At 41.4% G+C, this 12645-nt stretch overlaps 2 pseudogenes; both read left to right on the plus strand.

The window, feature by feature from the left end:
• Nucleotides 1–484: 484 nt before the first annotated feature.
• On the plus strand, nt 485–3185 carry LOC129036192 (zinc finger protein 701-like; annotated as a pseudogene).
• Nucleotides 3186–5131: 1946 nt separating this feature from the next.
• LOC129036193 (large ribosomal subunit protein eL39-like) lies at nt 5132–7697 on the plus strand (annotated as a pseudogene).
• The last annotated feature ends 4948 nt before the right edge of the window (nt 7698–12645 follow it).

The following is a 12645-nucleotide window of genomic DNA, read 5'->3' on the forward strand; positions in this document are numbered from 1 at the left end:
GTCCTACAGGAGTCAGAGCTTATTCTAAATTCCTCACTTTCAGTCTGGGTGCGGTGGCTCACGCCTGTAATCCCAGCACTTTTGGAGGCCAAGGTGGGCAGATCGCTTGAGGTCAGGAGATCAAGATCAGCCTGGCCAACATGGCAAAACCCCAACTCTCTACTAAAAACGCAAAAATTAGCTGGCCATGATGGCACATGCCCGTAGTCTCAGCTACTCGAGAGGTCGAGGCACAAGAATCGCTTACGGTGGAGGTTGCAGTGAGTAGAGATCACACCACTGCACTCCAGCCTGGGCGACAGAGTGAGACTCCGTCTCAAAAAAAAAAAAAAAAAAAAAATTCCTCACTTTCTTCATTAAAAATATAAAGCATGTAAAGATTAAAGTTAAATTGGATCAGGAAGTGGATCCCATGGAGTGAAGGTCAGACCGCGGTGGATTGACTTCTAAAGACTCTTGGTATGCAAGGAAGAAACCTGGAAGAGGAAGAGGAAAGCAAAGGGGTCAGGGATGGCTCTTCCTCAGGGTCTATTGACATTCAGGGACGTGGCCATAGAATTCTCTCTGGAGAAGTGGAAATGCCTGAACCCTGCCCAGAGGACTTTATACAGAGACATGATGTTGGAGAATTAGAGGAACCTGATCTCCCCGGATATCTCTTCCAAATGCATGATGAAGAAGTTGTCATCAACAGGGCAAGGCAATACAGAAGTGTTCCACATAGGCACATTGTAAAGACATGCAAGTCATCACATTGGAGATTTTTGCTTCCAGGAAATTGAGAAAGATATTCATGACTTTGTGTTTCAGTGGCAAGAAGATGAAAGAAATGGCCATGAAGCACCCATGACAGAAATCAAACAGTTGATGGGTAGTACAGACCAATATGATCAAAGGCATGCTGGAAACAAGCCTATTAAAGATCAGCTTGGATCAAGCTTTCATTCGCATCTGACTGAAATGCACACATTTCAGCCTGAAAGGAAAATTGGTAATCAAGTTGAGAAGTCTATCAATGATGCTTTCTCAGTTTCAGCATCCCAAAGAATTTCTTGTAGGCCCCAAACCCATATTTCTAATAAATATGGGAATAATTTCCTCCATTCTTCATTACTCACACAAAAACGGGAAGTACACATGAGAGAAAAATCTTTCCAATGTAAAGAGAGTGGCAAAGCCTTTAATTGTAGCTCACTCTTTTTTTTTTTTTTTTTGAGACAGAGTCTCACTCTGTCACCCAGGCTGGAGTGCAGTGGCGCGATCTTGGCTCACTGCAAGCTCTGCCTCCCGGGTTCATGCCATTCTCCTGCCTCAGCCTCCCAAGTAGCTGGGACTAGAGGCGCTCTCCCACCATGCTTGGCTAATTTTTTGTATTTTAGTAGAGACAGGGTTTCACCGTGTTAGCCAGGATGGTCTCGATCTCCTGACCTTGTGATCTGCCTGCCTTGGCCTCCCAAAGTGCTGGGATTACAGGTGTGAGCCACTGCGCTCGGCCAATTATAGCTCACTCTGAAAAAAAATCAGCAAATCCATTTAGGAGAGAAACAATATAAATATGATGTATGTGGCAAGGTCTTTAATCAGAAGCGATACCTTGCATGCCATAGATGTCACACTGGTGAGAAACCTTACAAGTGTAATGAGTGTGGCAACACCTTCGGTCACAATTCAGCCCTCTTAGTTCACAAGGCAATTCATACTGGAGAGAAACCTTACAAGTGTAATGAATGTGGCAAGGTTTTTAATCAACAAACAAACCTTGCACGTCATCATAGACTTCATACTGGAGAGAAACCTTACAAATGTGAAGAAAGTGACAAAGTTTTCATTCACAAATCACATCTTGGAAGACATAGGAGAATTCATACTGGAGAGAAACCATACAAATGTAAGGTTTGTGACAAGGCTTATTGGATGTGATTCACACTTGGCACAACATACTGTAATTCACACTGGAGAGGAACCTTACAAGTGTAATGAGTATGACAAGACCTTCGTTCAAAATTCATCTCTTGTAATGCATAAGGCCATTCATACTGGAAAGAAACGTTACAAGTGTAATGAATGTGGCGAGGTTTTTAATCACAAAATTAGCTGGGCATGGTGGCACATGCCTGCAGGGCCAGCCATTGTGGAGTCTGCAGTGGGAGGATGGCTTGAGCCTGGGAGATCGAGGCTGCAGTGAGCTGTGATCATGCCACTGCACTCCAGTATGGGTGATGGAGCAAGATACTGTCTCAGAAAAAGAATACTTATGGTAAAGTTTGGGTAGAGGAATAATGAAATCTTTGATTAATCACAAATCAAACCTTGCATGTCATCGTAGACTTCATACTGGAGAGCAATCTTACAAGTGTAATGAACGTGGCAAGGTTTTTAATCGAAAATCAAACCTTGAATATCATCATAGACTTCATACTGGAGAGAAACCTTACAAATGTGGCAAGGTTTTTGGCAAATGTGGCAAGGTTTTTGGCAACAATCAAACCTTGCATGTCATCATAGACTTATACTGGAGAGAAACCTTACAAATGTGAAGAATGTGACAAAGTTTTCAATTTCAAATCACCCCCTTGAAATACACAGGAGAGTTCATGCTGGAGAGGAACCATAGAAATGTAAGGTTTGTGACAAGGATTTTGGGTGTGATTCATACCTGGCACAATGTACTGGAATTCACACTGGAGAGGAACTGTACAAGTGTAATAAGCGTGACAAAGCCTTTAGTGGGCAGTCAACACTTACTCACCATCAAGCAATCCATGGTACAGGGAAACTTTACTAATGATTGTCACAAAGTCTTCAGTAACACTACAACCATTGCAAAACACTGGAGAATCCATAATGAAGAGAGGTCTTACAAGTGTAATAAATGTGGCAGATTTTTCAGACATCGTTCATACGTTGCAGTTCATTGGTGATCTCACACAGGAGAGAAACCTTACAAATGCGATGATTGTGGCAAGGTCTTCAGTGAAGCTTCATCTTAAGCAAAACATAGGAGAATTCATACAAGAGAGAAATCTTACAAATGTGATGATTGTGGCAAAGCCTTTACTTCGCGTTCACACCACATTAGCTATCAGAGAATCCATAATGGACAGAAATCTTACAAATGTCATAGGTGTGGCAAGGTCTTCAGTCTGAAGTCACTCCTTGCAGAATATCAGAGAATTCATTTTTGAGGTAATAGTTCCAAATGCAATGAGTATAGCAAACCATCAAGGATTAATTGACATTAGAGTCAATTCAGCATTGACTTGAGTTTGAGTTGACTTAAAACATTGAGTTCAAGCATTAATTGACAATAAAGTGTTTATGTTAAGAGAATTGGGCCAGGCGCAGTGGCTCACGCCTGTAATCCCAGCACTTTGGGAGGCCAAGGTGGGTAGACCACTTGAGGTCAGGACTTTGAGACCAGCCCGGCTAACAGACGTGAGCCACTTTTCCCAGCCTGTTTTATGTTTCTTTAACAAAAACTGATAGGGATTTTTATGGGGATTGTGTTGAATCTAAATCACATTGGGTTATATAATCATTTAACAATATTAATTTTTCCAAACCATCAATATGGGTTGTATTTCTATATATGTTTTTAATCATTTTGATCAACGTTTGTAGATTTCAAGGTAGGAAATTCTCAGGTAGGCATAAATTTTACGTTTATGCCTAAGTATTTCTTTAAGTTCTCTAGCAAATGGAAGTGTTTTTAAATTTTTGTTTAAAATTGTTTATTGTTAATATATGGAAATTCAACTAATTTTTGGTGCTGATAATTTATTCTGCAAACACACTGAATGTGTTTATTAGTTCCAGTAGTATTTTGGCTGTTATTTTCTACATAGAATATCATGTCATCTACAAACAACTATAATTTTACTTCTTTCTTTCTGATTTGGATGAGTTTTATTTCTTTTGCTATTTAATTACTCTCGCTAGGACAGCCAGTACTTATTGAATAGAAAGGGTGAAAGCATTGTTGCATCATGTGAGATCCTACAGGAAAAGCGTTCCATTTTCCCTGTTTGGTTATTTCTATTGTTGAGGTAAATTTCCTTCTCTATCTATTTTGTTTAGGATTTCTATGATGACTGTAAGTTGAATTTTGTGAAATGCTTCTTCTCCATCTATTGAGATGATTTGTTTTCATCTTCCATTCTCTTCAAGTGGTATATCACATTGATTTGCTTGAATATGTTGAATCATCCTTGCATCCCAGAAGTAAGTGGCACTTGCATATCTACAATCCTTTTATATATCCTTTTGAATACTGTTTTCTAGTACAAGGGGTCTTCAAGAAGCTCATGGAAAAATACATATTATGAGAAAATTGTGCATGAATTCCACCCTTTTTGCACCAAAATAAACTGGTACAAATCTGTTATAACATGTCTCAACAGGCTCTAGTTTGAGGCACTCAGAAGGATAAGACATGAGTTTGAAAAGAGACTCTATCAAAGCAATATAAATTCTGCTAAAATTGAAACAAGAGGAAACGTCAAATTTACAATGAGACCAGATGCAGTGTCTCAGGCCTGTAATCCCACCACTTTCTTTTCTTTTCTTTGTTTTTTTTTTTTGAGACGGAGTCTGGCTCTGTCACCCAGGCTGGAGTGCAGTGGCGCAATCTCGGCTCACTGCAAGCTCCACCTCCCGGGTTCACGCCATTCTCCTGCCTCAGCCTCCTGAGTAGCTGGGACTACAGGCGCCTGCCACTACGCCCGGCTAATTTTTTGTATTTTTAGTAGAGACTGGGTTTCACCGTGTTAGCCAGGATGGTCTCAATCTCCTGGCCTCGTGATCCGCCCGCCTCGGCCTCCCAAAGTGCTGGGATTATAGGCGTGAGCCATCGTGCCTGGCATCCCAGCACTTTCAGAGGCCGAGGCAGTTGGGTCACGTGAGCCCAAGTATTCAAGATCAGCCTGGGCAACGTGGTGAAACCCCTTTCTCTATAAAGAATACAAAAATTAGCTGAGCATGGTGGCACATGCCTGTAGGGCCGGCTATTATGGAGTCTGCAGTGGGAGGATGGCTTGAGCCTGGGAGGTAGAGGCTGCAGTGAGCTGTGATCATGCCACTGCACTCCAGTATGGGTGACGGAGCAAGATACTGTCTCAAAAAAGGAACGCTTATGGTAAGGTTTGGGTAGAGGAATAATGAAATCATTGATGTTTTATGAAAAGGTTATGGAGATGATGCCCAAAAGAAATCAACAGTTTGTAAATGAAGAACTCATTTTGAGTTGGGACAAGACAGTGTTGAAAGTGATGCACGGAGCAGCAGGCAGACCATCCATATCAGTCTCACACACAAAAAAAAATCTTGTTCATACCACAATGAAGAGGACTGATAGCTAATAGCAGAAACAATAGTCAGGAGTTTGAGAACAGGCTGGTTAACACGGTGAAATCTCGTCTTTACCAAAAATACAAAACTTAGCTGGGTTTGGTGGCGGGCACCTGTAATCCCAGCTCTTTGGAAGTCTGAGGCCGGAGAATTGCTTGAATCCAGGAGGCACAGGTTGCAGTGAACCGAGATGGCGCCATTGCACTCCAGCCTGGGCAACAAGAGCAAAACTTTGTCTCAAAAGAAAAAAAAAAAGGTGTCAAGCCCCTTCTCTTTTTTTCTCCGCCATCGTGGTGAGTACTTGACTGTGCTTCTCACCAGATCTTCTCATAAGACTTTCAGGATTAAGTGATTCATGGCCAAGAAACAAAAGCAAAATAGTTCCATTCCCCAGTGGATTAGGATGAAAACTGGTAATAAAATTAGGTACAACTCCAAAAGGAGACACTGGAGAAGAACTAAGCTGGGTCTATTAGTAATTGCACATGAGATGGCACACATATTTATGTTGTCTGAGCATCACAATCACATTACCATATCAAGCTGAAAATGTCACCATTATCTGGAGAGTTGGACACGTTTTATTGGGCATACATTTTTTTCTCTCTGAATCTGTTATGAATGCATTGGTTGCCTGGGTTCAGTAATAAATATGTGAGACTTTTCATTAAAAAAAATTAAATTGCCATGCTATTAATGGAGAAAAGGAGCATTTTAACAAAAACAGTTTCCCCCCACCCCATTTCCATTTGATGCCAATCAAAACATACCACTGGCCATTCAGTAAAAATAATTTAATAAACCCGAGAACAAAAGCAGTGTACTTGTACACAGACATATAAATTAAAGAAAATGAAAGAATAAAGAAAGCTAAACTCTACTTGTTAGGGTATCCTGGAACCAAATTGTAGTTTTCTAATTGAGAATGTGTCTTTGTCTGTAGAACACAGTTCTGGGTTCAAGTAGCAGGTACTCTTTTTTTTGTTTGAGATGGAGTTTTGTTCCTGTTGCCCAGGCTGGAGTGCAATGGCACGATCTCAGCTCACTGCAATCTCTACCTCCTGGGTTCAAGTGATTCTCCTGCCTCAGCCTCCCGAGTAGGTGGGATTACAGGATGCGCCACCATGCCTGGCTAGCAAGTACTCTTTTTTTAATAGATGCCTCCTTTTTTGCTGCCCAACACATCAATTATATCTTCTCCCTCCACTTTCAGCTGTGCAGGTATCTACTTCATTGATTTGCTGCTTGTCAAATGCAGATCTGATCTGCCTGACAAACCCCGTCCCTCACAATAGGCTCTGGCATTTGAAGGCTTGGCTGGGACTAGGATCTGTTTCCAAAGTGGCTCACACATATGACTGGCAAGCTAGTGCTGGTTGTTAGCAGGAGGCTGCAATTCCTTACTACAAGGACCTTTCCATAGGGTTTCTTGAGAATCTCATGACATGGCAGCTGGCTTCCCCCATTGTGAGTGATCCTGGACTCAGGTTTTGATAGAAAGGAATTCATGCTATCATAACTTTCCTAGCCTATTCCATCACCTCCACACATTCTTGCCCTTGGGAGGAAGGGGAGTTTCTGGTTGGTAAATTTAGTGGAAGGAATTAAGTATGGTCAGTTAGCTTCCTTGGGCTTATTTTAGAGCAGGTTAATCCTCAGGAGGCAGACATTCTACTCTAATCTACTTTTTTTTTTTTTTTTTTTTTTTTTTTGCCAGACGAAAGGCCCCACTCTTTAGGGGAGTCTTTGACTTGTCCAGCTATGCCAGGAACTGAGTGGGCTGGGTTGAAGGTAAGCCCATGTGGCTGTAGATCTAAAGTCATGACCTCCCATCGGCATTGCCAGTGACATTTTGAGCTCCGCCAATATGATTCTATATCAGTTAGTTCTCAACAGTGGAAGAACAGATGGGACCTCTTCCAACCTGAAAATTTGATGGAAGGGAATAAAATTAGATTAATTCAGCAAATAATTTGAAGAATGAAATTGTTTCCCACTGGGTAAATCTGAACATCTTCAAGGCTGAGGATATTACTGTGTTCAATTCTTTTCCTTACAGCCTAAGAAGGTACTATCAAGACTTCTTCCAGAGGAGTGTTTGGATAGGGAGAGCACAGGAAATCGGGAGTGGAAGTATAGAGAGAGAGAGTCATTTTTGTTTATCATCCTTGCCCTCACGTTTTCTCACCTGCTTTGGTCAAATGCCTAGTGGCGGTACTAATGTGAGAAATATCAACCAGTTAAAATTTCCCTGGCAGACTTCTGACTCCAATCTCTACTTCCTGTTGTAACAACAGATCCTCAACAATGATGACGACTACTACTATAATAATAGTACTTACTATTTTTGAGCACCTACCATAAGCCCAACAGCATCCTTTCAACTTTACATACATTGTTTCTGATATAAATATCAGATACCTAAGAGGTAGATATTATTTTCATTTTACAGGTGAGGACAATAAGGCCCACAGAGATTAAGAAACATGCTGCAGGTCACACAGAGATTGGAACGCCTTTCTGTCTGACTCCAAAGCTGGTGCTCTTTTCATTCTGTCACATCTCAACTTTTCAGGGTGGAGAGGGCAGTTAAAGAAGAGGGTGTTCTTGCTTTTTGAGGCTCCTTGACTTCTCCTAGGAGGGTTTTCCAGATAACCCAGAAACTCAGGGCACATTAAGGCAGAGGATTCAATTCAGAGACCATCTTACCCTTCCAACAGCCCCATCTCTTGCCCACTTGCTTCCCAGCCATGAAACTGTTATCACATCTAACTCGGAACTGTGCTAAGAGGCCATCTGTTCAGCCAGGAGGTGCCATTATCTTTTATGGTCCTTTAAAATGGCCGTTGCCTGAGTAATTGAAACTGCATTTGACAATGGAAGATGAGATTCTGTGTCTCTGAGGGACCATATCTACATTGCTATTTTGTCTTCCCATGGCGAAAGGAACTTGAAAGAACTTGAACATTGAGAGGGAAGAACAGCAATTACCTTAATAGATGTGGTAGGCAGAATGATGGCTTTCCACAGCTGTCCATGTTTTTTTCCCTGGGACCTGGGAATATGGTTCCTTACATGGCAAAAGGGACTTTGCAGATGTGATTAAATTAACAGATTTGCATTGGAGGAGATTATTTTGGATTATCTGGTGGGCCCAATATTATCACAAGGGTCCTTAGGAGGGAAGGAAGGAGGCAGGAGAGTCAGAGAAGATGTGACTACAGCAGCAGAGGATTGCTAACTGGGGGTCATAAGCCCAGGAATGCAGGAAGCCTCTAGAAGCTGGAAAAGGCAAGGAAACAGATGTCCCCTAGACCCCTAGAAGCAACACAGCCATGCTGACACCTTTTAGTCCGGTGAGACCCAGTCAGATTTCTGACTTCTAGAACCGTATGTTAATTTGTATTGCTTTAAGGCACTAAATTTGTGGTAATTTGTTACAATGACAGCAGGAAATGAATACACTAAGATACTCTCTACTCTTCCTCACTTAATTATTTATACAATTGGCCATTAAAAATCCTGGCCAGAACCTCTGTGTCTGCTAGGGACCTTGCCATCTAGTCTTTTCTCGCAAAGCAAGAGGCATCGGCATATCACATCTGGCGTACCATGTTGTTATTGCCTCTTTTCATAATGGCCTTTTGGAGCAATGAGCTTACACAATATTGTTTCATACTGATAAGTAAAGAAACTTTGACAGATCAACACCATTTCTGTGGAGTCAAACACTAGAGGGCTCTGCATAGCCTGTTTCTTACTCTGAGATGTAATAAATACAAATCAGCAATAGTACAACTAGTAGATGGCATATGTCCATTTGCGGCTTGTGCTTCTGGAAAACAAGGCATGGCTATCACCACTAGGCAGCTCCCCGGGTTTCCTGAGTCAGCTATTACCAACGGAACTGCTTCAGTCAATGACTCCCAGTCAAGCTCCAAAGGAAATGGCACAGCTAATGTAAGTTCCTCTGAAGCTGACCCGGTATCTGTCGGTGTTGACAGTTAATGACCCTGGTTGGGGCCCCATTAGAGAGTGGGGTTAAGAGCATCTTTGTTTTCAGCTGAACACTTCAGAAACTGCCTTGTGGATTAAAGGCGTCCACTGACTAAATGCCAGCCAGCAGGGTAATGATTTAGTTAACCCTCCTGCTGAAGCTGGTGGAAACCCAGAGCAGTCATTTCCTGGTAGAAACTCTTACCACAAAACAAATTCAATTGATTTCTGCCCACTCCTCTCATCCTCTGTGGAAATCAGAAAGAGCAAAACAGTTCGAGCTGGTTAAACCTAAGATGCCTTCCGGAGGGCTTCAATTTGCCAACACTGCAGGGAGCCGGGATGAACTGGGGTCCAATAAATCCCATGCGGCTTTGGTGCAGTGTCAGGTCACTTCTAGATTCTTACACTCCTCTGTGCTCTGGGCTGTCTCCTCTATGCACTCTCAGGGGAAAGTTCCCCTCATTGATTAAATGCTGCATTACCCCTTAATGAGTGTTTATGCACTGGTCATATTACTGCTAAAGCAGAAATAAGGTATTACTGCCTTAAGCATTGGAAATCATCCCAGTAACTGGCTAACGCTAAGCTTGTCAAGATACCAGAATCTAACATCGAATTAGTCAATCAAATTACCAGAAGGAGATAAAGTGACATTTTGGCATTTCCATTTTACTGACAGGGTTAGAAATCTATGTCCCTTACAACGTATTCCCTGAGCACCTCTGATGTGCTGGCACACTTAGAAAAAGCTAACTAATCCTGTGTTAATGTGTACAATCAGGACCCGAGACCTAAATCTAGGTAGTGTCTCAGATCATTCACTGTTTGGGATTATTTGCATTTCTATTATTTTGTCGCTAGGAAGATGGCAAGAAGAACTTATACAAAATTTAATTCTTTTTTTTAATTATTATTATTATACTTTAGGTTTTATGGTACATGTGCGCAATGTGCAGGTAATTTACATATGTATACATGTGCCATGCTGGTGCGCTGCACCCACTAACTCGTCATCTAGCATTAGGTATATCTCCCAATGCTATCCCTCCCTCCTCCCCCCACCCCACAACAGTCCCCGAAGTGTGATGTTCCCCTTCCTGTGTCCATGTGTTCTCATTGTTCAATTCCCACCTATGAGTGAGAATATGCGGTGTTTGGTTTTTTGTTCTTGCGATAGTTTACTGAGAATGATGATTTCCAATTTCATCCATGTCCCTACAAAGGACATGAACTCATCATTTTTTATGGCTGCATAGTATTCCATGGTATATATGTGCCACATTTGCTTAATCCAGTCTATCGTTGTTGGACATTTGGGTTGGTTCCAAGTCTTTGCTATTGTGAATAATGCCGCAACAAACATATGTGTGCATGTGTCTTTATAGCAGCATGATTTATAGTCCTTTCGGTATATACCCAGTAATGGAATGGCTGGGTCAAATGGAATTTCTAGTTCTAGATCCCTGAGGAATTGCCACACTGACTTCCACAAGGGTTGAACTAGTTTACAGTCCCACCAACAGTGTAAAAGTGTTTCTATTTCTCCACATCCTCTCCAGCACCTGTTGTTTCCTGACTTTTTAATGATTGCCATTCTAACTGGTGTGAGATGGTATCTCATTGTGGTTTTGATTTGCATTTCTCTGATGGCCAGTGATGGTGAGCATTTTTTCATGTGTTTTTTGGCTGCATAAATGTCTTCTTTTGAGAAGTGTCTGTTCATGTCCTTCGCCCACTTTTTGATGGGGTTGTTTGTTTTTTTCTTGTAAATTTGTTGGAGTTTATTGTAGATTCTGGATATTAGCCCTTTGTCAGATGAGTAGGTTGCGAAAATTTTCTCCCATTTTGTAGGTTGCCTGTTCACTCTGATGGTAGTTTCTTTTGCTGTGCAGAAGCTCTTTAGTTTAATTAGATCCCATTTGTCAATTTTGGCTTTTGTGGCCATTGCTTTTGGTGTTTTCGACATGAAGTCCTTGCCCATGCCTATGTCCTGAATGGTAATGCCTAGGTTTTCTTCTAGGGTTTTTATGGTTTTAGGTCTAACGTTTAAGTCTTTAATCCATCTTGAATTAATTTTTGTATAAGGTGTAAGGAAGGGATCCAGTTTCAGCTTTCTACATATGGCTAGCCAGTTTTCCCAGCACCGTTTATTAAATAGGGAATCCTTTCCCCATTGCTTGTTTTTCTCAGGTTTGTCAAAGATCAGATAGTTGTAGACATGCAGCGTTATTTCTGAGGGCTCTGTTCTGTTCCATTGGTCTATATCTCTGTTTTGGTACCAGTACCATGCTGTTTTGGTTACTGTAGCCTTGTAGTATAGTTTGAAGTCAGGTAGCATCATGCCTCCAGCTTTGTTCTTTTGGCTTAGGATTGACTTGGCGATGCGGGCTCTTTTTTGGTTCCATATGAACTTTAAAGTAGTTTTTTCCAATTCTGTGAAGAAAGTCATTGGTAGCTTGATGGGGATGGCATTGAATCTATAAATTACATTGGGCAGTATGGCCATTTTCACGATACTGATTCTTCCTACCCATGAGCATGGAATGTTCTTCCATTTGTTTGTATCCTCTTTTAGTTCATTGAGCAGTGGTTTGTTGTTCTCCTTGAAGAGGTCCTTCACGTCCCTTGTAAGTTGGATTCCTAGGTATTTTATTCTCTTTGAAGCAATTGTGAATGGGAGTTCACTCATGATTTGGCTCTCTGTTTGTCTGTTATTGGTGTATAAGAATGCTTGTGATTTTTGTACATTGATTTTGTATCCTGAGACTTTGCTGAAGTTGCTTATCAGCTTAAGGAGATTTTGGGCTGAGACAATGGGGTTTTCTAGATATACAGTCATGTCATCTGCAAACAGGGACAATTTGACTTCCTCTTTTCCTAATTGAATACCCTTTATTTCCTTCTCCTGCCTAATTGCCCTGGCCAGAACTTCCAACACTATGTTGAATAGGAGTGGTGAGAGAGGGCATCCCTGTCTTGTGCCAGTTTTCAAAGGGAATGCTTCCAGTTTTTGCCCATTCAGTTGATATTGGCTGTGGGTTTGTCATAGATAGCTCTTATTATTTTGAGATACGTCCCATCAATATCTAATTTATTGAGAGTTTTTAGCATGAAGGTTGTTGAATTTTGTCAAAGGCCTTTTCTGCATCTATTGAGATAATCATGTGGTTTTTGTCTTTGGTTCTGTTTATATGCTGGGTTACATTTATTGATTTGCGTATATTGAACCAGCCTTCCATCCCAGGGATGAAGCCCACTTGATCATGGTGGATAAGCTTTTTGATGTGCTGCTGGATTTGG

Source organism: Pongo pygmaeus, chromosome 4, assembly GCF_028885625.2.
Source record: "Pongo pygmaeus isolate AG05252 chromosome 4, NHGRI_mPonPyg2-v2.0_pri, whole genome shotgun sequence".
In the NCBI taxonomy this organism is placed as follows: Eukaryota; Metazoa; Chordata; class Mammalia; order Primates; family Hominidae; genus Pongo; species Pongo pygmaeus.